The 6,455-nt window shown below is 40.5% G+C and overlaps 1 protein-coding gene across 1 annotated transcript in view; it reads right to left on the minus strand.

The window, feature by feature from the left end:
• LOC105822696 (cytochrome P450 2C18-like) overlaps positions 1–6,455 on the minus strand; it is a 242,436-nt gene that overhangs the window by 235,418 nt on the left and 563 nt on the right. The gene's annotated exons all lie outside the window — the stretch shown is intronic.

Below are 6,455 nucleotides of genomic sequence, written 5' to 3' on the forward strand. Positions count from 1 at the left end.
AGAGTTTGACTTCTTCTGTCCGCATTTGGACACCCTTAATACCCGTCTCTTGTCTGATTGCTCTGGAAAGGACTTCCAGCACTATTTTGAAAAAGTGGAGATAGCGGACAACCTTGTCTGGTTCCGGTTCTAATTGGAAATGCTTTCAATTTTTCCCAATTCAGTATGATATTGGCTGTGGATTCATCACATCTATGCCCATTTTGTTAAGAGTTTTTATCATAAAAGAGTGCTTGATTCTGTGAAATGTTTTTCTGCATCTATGGAGAGAATCATATGGTCTTTGTTCTTGCTTTTATTTATGTGGTGAATTGCATCTGTAGATATGTGTATGTTGAACCAAACTTGCATCTGTGGGATAAAGTTCACCTGGTCATGATGAATTATTTGTATGATGTGCTGTTGGATTCAGTTTGCTAAGATTTTACTGAATATTTTTGCATATATATTCATGGGGAGTATTGGTCAGTAGCTTTCCTTTTTTGTTGTGTCCATTCCTGGCTTTGGTATCAAAGTCATATTGACTTCGTAGAATGAGTTTCAGAGGATGCCATCCTTCCCAATGTTGTGGAATAATTTCTGCAGTATAGGTATGAGTACTTCTTCATAAGTTTTTTAAATTCAGGTGTTCCAGGACTTTTTTTGTTGCAATATTTTTAATTGCTGCTTCAGTTTCAGGGCTTGATATTGGTCTATTCAGGAATTCTATTTATTCCTGATTGAGCCTAGGAAGATTCTGTGTTTCTACGTATTTGTCCATGTCCTCCATGTTTTTAGTTTTGGACATACAGATGTTTATAGTATGAAAGATAATGTATTTTATTTCCATTATGTCTGTAGTGATCTCTCCTTTTTCATTTCTACTTGAGTTTATTACAGTTTTTTCCTTTCTAGTTCTTGTCAATCTACCAAGGGGCTGTCAATTTTGTTTATGTTTCCAAAAAATCAACTCTTGGTTTTATTAACTTTCTATATAGTTCTTTTCTTCTAAAATGTCCTTCAGTTCTGTTCTGATCTTAGTTATTTCTTTTCTTCTACTAGGTTTAGGTTTAATTAGCTCTTCCTTTTCCAGTTCCTTGAGATGGTTTATTAGTTTGTTGATTTGTGAGATTTCTGTCTTTTCGATGTGAACATTTAATGCTATTAGTTTTCCTCTCAGGAACGCTTTTGCTGTATCCCACAGATTTTGATAACTTTTGTTCCCATTATCACTTAGTTCTAAGAATCTTTTCATTTCCATCTGGATCTCCTCCTTGAACCAATAGTCATTCAGCAATAGATTGTTTAATTTCCATGACTTTGTGAAGTGGTGAGTGTTTCTGTTGGAATTGGTCTCTAATTTTATTCCATTTGATCTGAGAAAATACATGGTAAATTTCTATTTTTCTAAATTTGTTGAGATCTGATTTCTGGCCTAGGGTGTGATCGATTTTAGAGAAATTTCCATGAGCTCATCAGAAGAATGTATATTCAGTTTTATTTGGGTGGAATGTTCTGTAGATGTCTGTTAAACCCATTTTTTCTAGAGTTCTCTTTAAGTTCCCCCCCCCTTTTTTTTTGCTTATGTTCTGCTTCCGGGATATGTCCAGTTCAGTCAGTGGGGACTTAAAATCCCCAGCTACTATGGCGTTACTGTTTATCATGTTGTTTAGATCAAGGAGGGTTTGCTTTACATATCTGGTGCTCCAGTGTTGGGTGCATAAATATTAAGAATTGTTCAGTCTTCTTGTTGGATTTTTCCCTTCACCATTATATGGTGACCATATTTGTCTTTCTTTACATTTGCTGTTTTAAAATTTATGCTATCTGATACTAGAGTAGCCACCCCAGCTTTCTTTTGGTTTTCATTTGCCTGGAAGTTTGTTTTCCAACCCTTGACCTTGAGTCTGAAAGCGTCTATGTGGGTAACATGCATTTCCTGGAGACAGCAGATAATGGCTTCTGTTTTCCTTATCCACTCAGCCAGTCTGTCTCTTCAGTGGACAATTCAGGCCATTTACATTTATTGAGAGAATTGATATTTGGGGTAGATTTCTGTTCATACTGTTGGATAAATTCTTATTCTTTTGTTTTACCTCTCAAGTCATTGAGGAATCAAGTTTCTGGACTTTAACTCTTGTGTCATTTTACACTGGTTGGTGTCTATTGGACTGTTCCATGTATTATGCAGGTCTGAGTACTTTCTGCATGGAAGATCTGGTCTTCACAAATTCCATCAGTGATTGCTTGTCTGGGAAAGTCTTTCTTTCTCCCTCGTAAAGGAAGATTAGTTTTGCCGGGTAAAGAATTCTAGGTTGACAATTACTCTGTTTTAGAAGATTGAGGATGGGTGTCTAGTTCCTTCTGGCTTGTAACATTTTAGTTGAGAAGTCTGCAGTTAGTCTGATAGGTTTTCCTTTGTAGGTTATCTGCTGTTTTCGTCTTACTGCTCAAAGGATTGCCACTTTCGAGTTTACTTTGTCCAGCCTAATATCTGTGTAACATGCTGATTACCTTTTCACATTCAGTCTCCCAGGATTTCTGTGAGCTTCTTATAACTGGATATCTAGATTTCTGGTCAGGTCAGGTAGGTTTTCCTCCATTATTCCAAGAAATAGATTATCCAGCCCTTGCATATTTTCTTCTTGTCTCTCCAGGATGCCTATAATTCTTATATTTGGTTTCTTTACATAATCACACATTTATTGTATCTTTTGTTCTTGTTTCTGGCTTCTGTGTTCTTTTTCTTCATCTTTTGTTTAGCACATAGGCATTATCTTGAAGTCTGAGATCCATTTCTCTGTGTGATCCATCCTATCCTTAAGGCTTACCACTGTGTTTTGTAGTTCCTTGAATGCCTCTTTCATTTCCAGTATTTCTGTTTAGTTCTTTCATAATATTTCAATTTCTTTAGAGAATTTTTTATTCATTTCCTATATTGTTCTTGTGGCTTCTTTGTCCTGGGTTTCTACTTTCTCCTCAATTCCATTAAGTTTTCTTACAATCCATATTCAGAATTCTTCTCCTGTCGTTTTAATCATTTCATTTAAGTTGGTATCCAGTGTTGAGGATGTAATGATTTCTTTTGGGGGTTACATTTCTCTCTTATCTTTAATGATTCCTACATTCTTTCACTGAGTCTTTCTCATCAGGCTACTTGGTCGAGTACTGGGGGTGCTAGGACTGCCTTATGGCCCTATCTCCACGTCCCCAAGTGTCATTCCCTCACAGTGCTCGGAAGTGGTGCACTGGTCCTGTATTGCCTTAGAGTATGTTCGGAAGTTGCATTACCTCTGACCTGTTGTCTTCACCTCTTGCCAACGGAGACTAGTGAGTATGGTCTGACAGCTTGAGCTCCCATCAGTTGGATCACACTTGTGTGTATGATCCACTGCCCTCTAATAGCTCGAGATGTAAGGCACTGTGTTAAGCTATGGAATTGCCCTCTATATCATTCATTGTAGTTTGCATGGAGGAGCCAGTTATTGATGTCTTTGTTTTAGGCTCTGGTCCCCTGGATGGCATATATGAATGCTCCAATATTTGGGAAGGGTCATGAGACTCACAAGTGTTACTTGGACACTGTTCCCTCTTGAGGTTGGGATACTGGCAAGTGGGACTGCCAATTAGTAGAACCTCTCTGAAAAATAATGTGGAGATACCTCAAAGACCTAAAAATAGAAATACCATTGGCTCCAGCAATAGCATTATTAGGCATCTACCCAAAGGAATAAAAGACATTCTATAATAAAGACATCTGGACTCAAATGTTTATGGCAGCACAATTCACTATTGCAAGGATGTGGAAACAACACAAGTGCCCGTCAATCCACGAGTGGATTAATAAAATATGGAATAGGGACACAATGGAAAACTACTCAATTACAAAAAATGATGGTAATCTATCATCTCTTATATTTTCCTGCATAGAGCTTTAGCCCATCCTCTGAAGTGAGGTATCACCAGAATAGAAGAATAAGCACCACATGTACTGGCCATGAAATTGGCACTAACTGATGAACACCAAGGAGCTCACATGGTAGTAATATTCATTAGGGGGTGGGGGTTGGCGTGGGTAAACTCACAGCTAATGAATGAGGTAAGTGTTGTAGGCGGCAAAGGGCACACTTCAAATCACGGGTTGGATGTGGTAAAGTCATAACATGTAACCAAAATGTTTGTACCATCGTAATACACTGAAATTTAAAAAAAAAAAAAGTCACAGCTGGTGCCTGTGTGTATTTTTATAGTTACTTACCTGCCAGTAGGGGGAGCCACTAATATGTTATTTAGGGCTCTTTCACCACACTTGGAAGGCTGCTCCTCATGGGAGGGGTCAATTGGTGCAATTGCTGATGTCTCTGGCCAGGTTTTTCCTTCCCTGTCCACAAACCCCAATCCTGGCAACTGCTCGGATACAGAGAGCAAGCCCTGGAGTTATGATGTTATTAGATGACAGAAGCCAGTCCAGCTGGCCAAATCAACAGGTCACCAACTATTGTTCAGCACCAAAGCACCACAGATTCACTGCAATCACAAAAAGTAAGCAGCTTTTCTCACTTCTCCCCATCTCTGAGGGAAAGTCACTGGCCTGCTGGAGGGATTTTGCCTGACACCACCAGGACCCCCAGCCTCTGTGGGTTGGGTATCCCACAGATGGTGGTCCCCCACCACTGGAGAACTAGCACTGGGAAGAAGCAATCAAGATTCACCTTGCCGACACAAGCCCGGCTATACAAATGAACAGGTTCCATGCTATTATTTAACACCAAAGTACCAGGGATTCATGCCGGCTGCACAGAGAAGGCAGCTTTTCTCACCTCTACCTTCCTACAAGTGCGGAGCCGGCCTCGCTGGCTCGAAAGTCCCCAGGAAGGGGGAGGGGTTCTCCCTGAAACTGCAGCATGCCACAGCATTTTCGAGTTGTGCACCCCAAAATGGCGGACGCCCACCCCTGGACAGGTAGCACTTAGAGTGACCACTCAGGAGTTGGCAGATGCCAGTCCACGGGCTGAATCCACAGGCTGACAGCTGTCCCATCTGCATCACAGTCCCACAGTCTGATGTCTGCTTAGCATAGGGTTCTGCTGTTTCTTTCCTACCCTGAGCCAACCTACTCATCAATGGTTTTCAGGGGCAGAGCCCCCTTTTCAGCATTTACCTCATTTGTTCTGCTCCTGCTGACCACCAGGGCAAGGTGCCTGTCTCCAAACTCCTTCATGCGGTAGTGAGAAGTAACCCCTCAGACCAGTCCCTCGCCCACCCAGTGTGGTCCCAGCACAGAGCACCAGGAAGTTCAAAATGTTTCCTGCTATTATCTCTTCTCCACAGAGCCTGTCCTCCCATGCCAGGGCTTTTTATTGACCTTAGAAATGTCCCTGTCTGAGTGAGGGTATAGGTCAGTGGAGAAGCTGGGCATCCTCCTGTGGGTCAGATCACACTGCATTGGCTGGTCAGGTGGACATGGCCATCCCAGACTCTATTCTCTATTGTATATCTGACACTCTCCAGTCTTTGCCATTAAATCTACCATTCACCATTTTCCCCCCCCACTGCATTGTGTGTCCCATGCTGTTTCTCTGCAGTTTCACAATGCTATTCTTGCGGCGGTGGGGAGTGATACTCTCCTGTGTAGCCATCCGAGTTCTTCACCTACTTATCTGGGAACAGAGAACAAGTAGCTCACCACTAATCTGCCAATTTTCTCTCTCACCTCAAGTATTTTAAATATTTTCTAGAACTAATTACATGAATCATTTTGTTCTTTGAAAGAACTTGAGACATTTTCTATACCAGTGATTTTTTTTTTTATTTCAAAGTAGTATAGGGGTACAAACTCTTTGGATCCAAAACTAAAAAGAATAACTGGTACCTACACAGTAGAAATTATTGTACAACATTAAAAAGGATGGAATCCAACATAACTCATTCTATGAAGCCACTATCACCTTGATACCAAAGCCAGGAAAAGATGCAACAAAAAAAGAAAACTACAGACCACTATCCCTTATGAATATGGATGCAAAAATTCTCAATAAAATCTTAGCACACTGAAGTCAACCGCACATTGAAAATAATTCATGATAAACTGATGGGCCTCATCCCAGGGAGGCAAGGATGGGTAAACATATGCAAATCTATAAATGTAATTCACCATATAAATAAACGCAAAAACAAAGACCCTATGATCCTCTCAATAGACACAGAAAAAGCATTTGACAAAATTCATCACCCTTTTATGACAAGAACTAACAAAATAGGCATAGATGGGACATTCCTCAAAAACCACATACAACAAACCCACAGCCAAAGTCATACTGAACAGGGAAATAGTGAAAGCATTCCCTCTTAGAACTGGAACAAGACATGGTTGCCCTCTATCACCACCTCTATCCAACATATTGCTAGACGTTCTAGTCAGAACAATCAGACAAGAGGAGGAAATCAAGGACATCCATATAGGGGCACAAGAGGTC

The sequence above is a fragment of the Propithecus coquereli genome, unplaced genomic scaffold, assembly GCF_000956105.1.
Source record: "Propithecus coquereli isolate 6110/MARCELLA unplaced genomic scaffold, Pcoq_1.0 Scaffold63, whole genome shotgun sequence".
Classification (NCBI taxonomy): domain Eukaryota; kingdom Metazoa; phylum Chordata; class Mammalia; order Primates; family Indriidae; genus Propithecus; species Propithecus coquereli.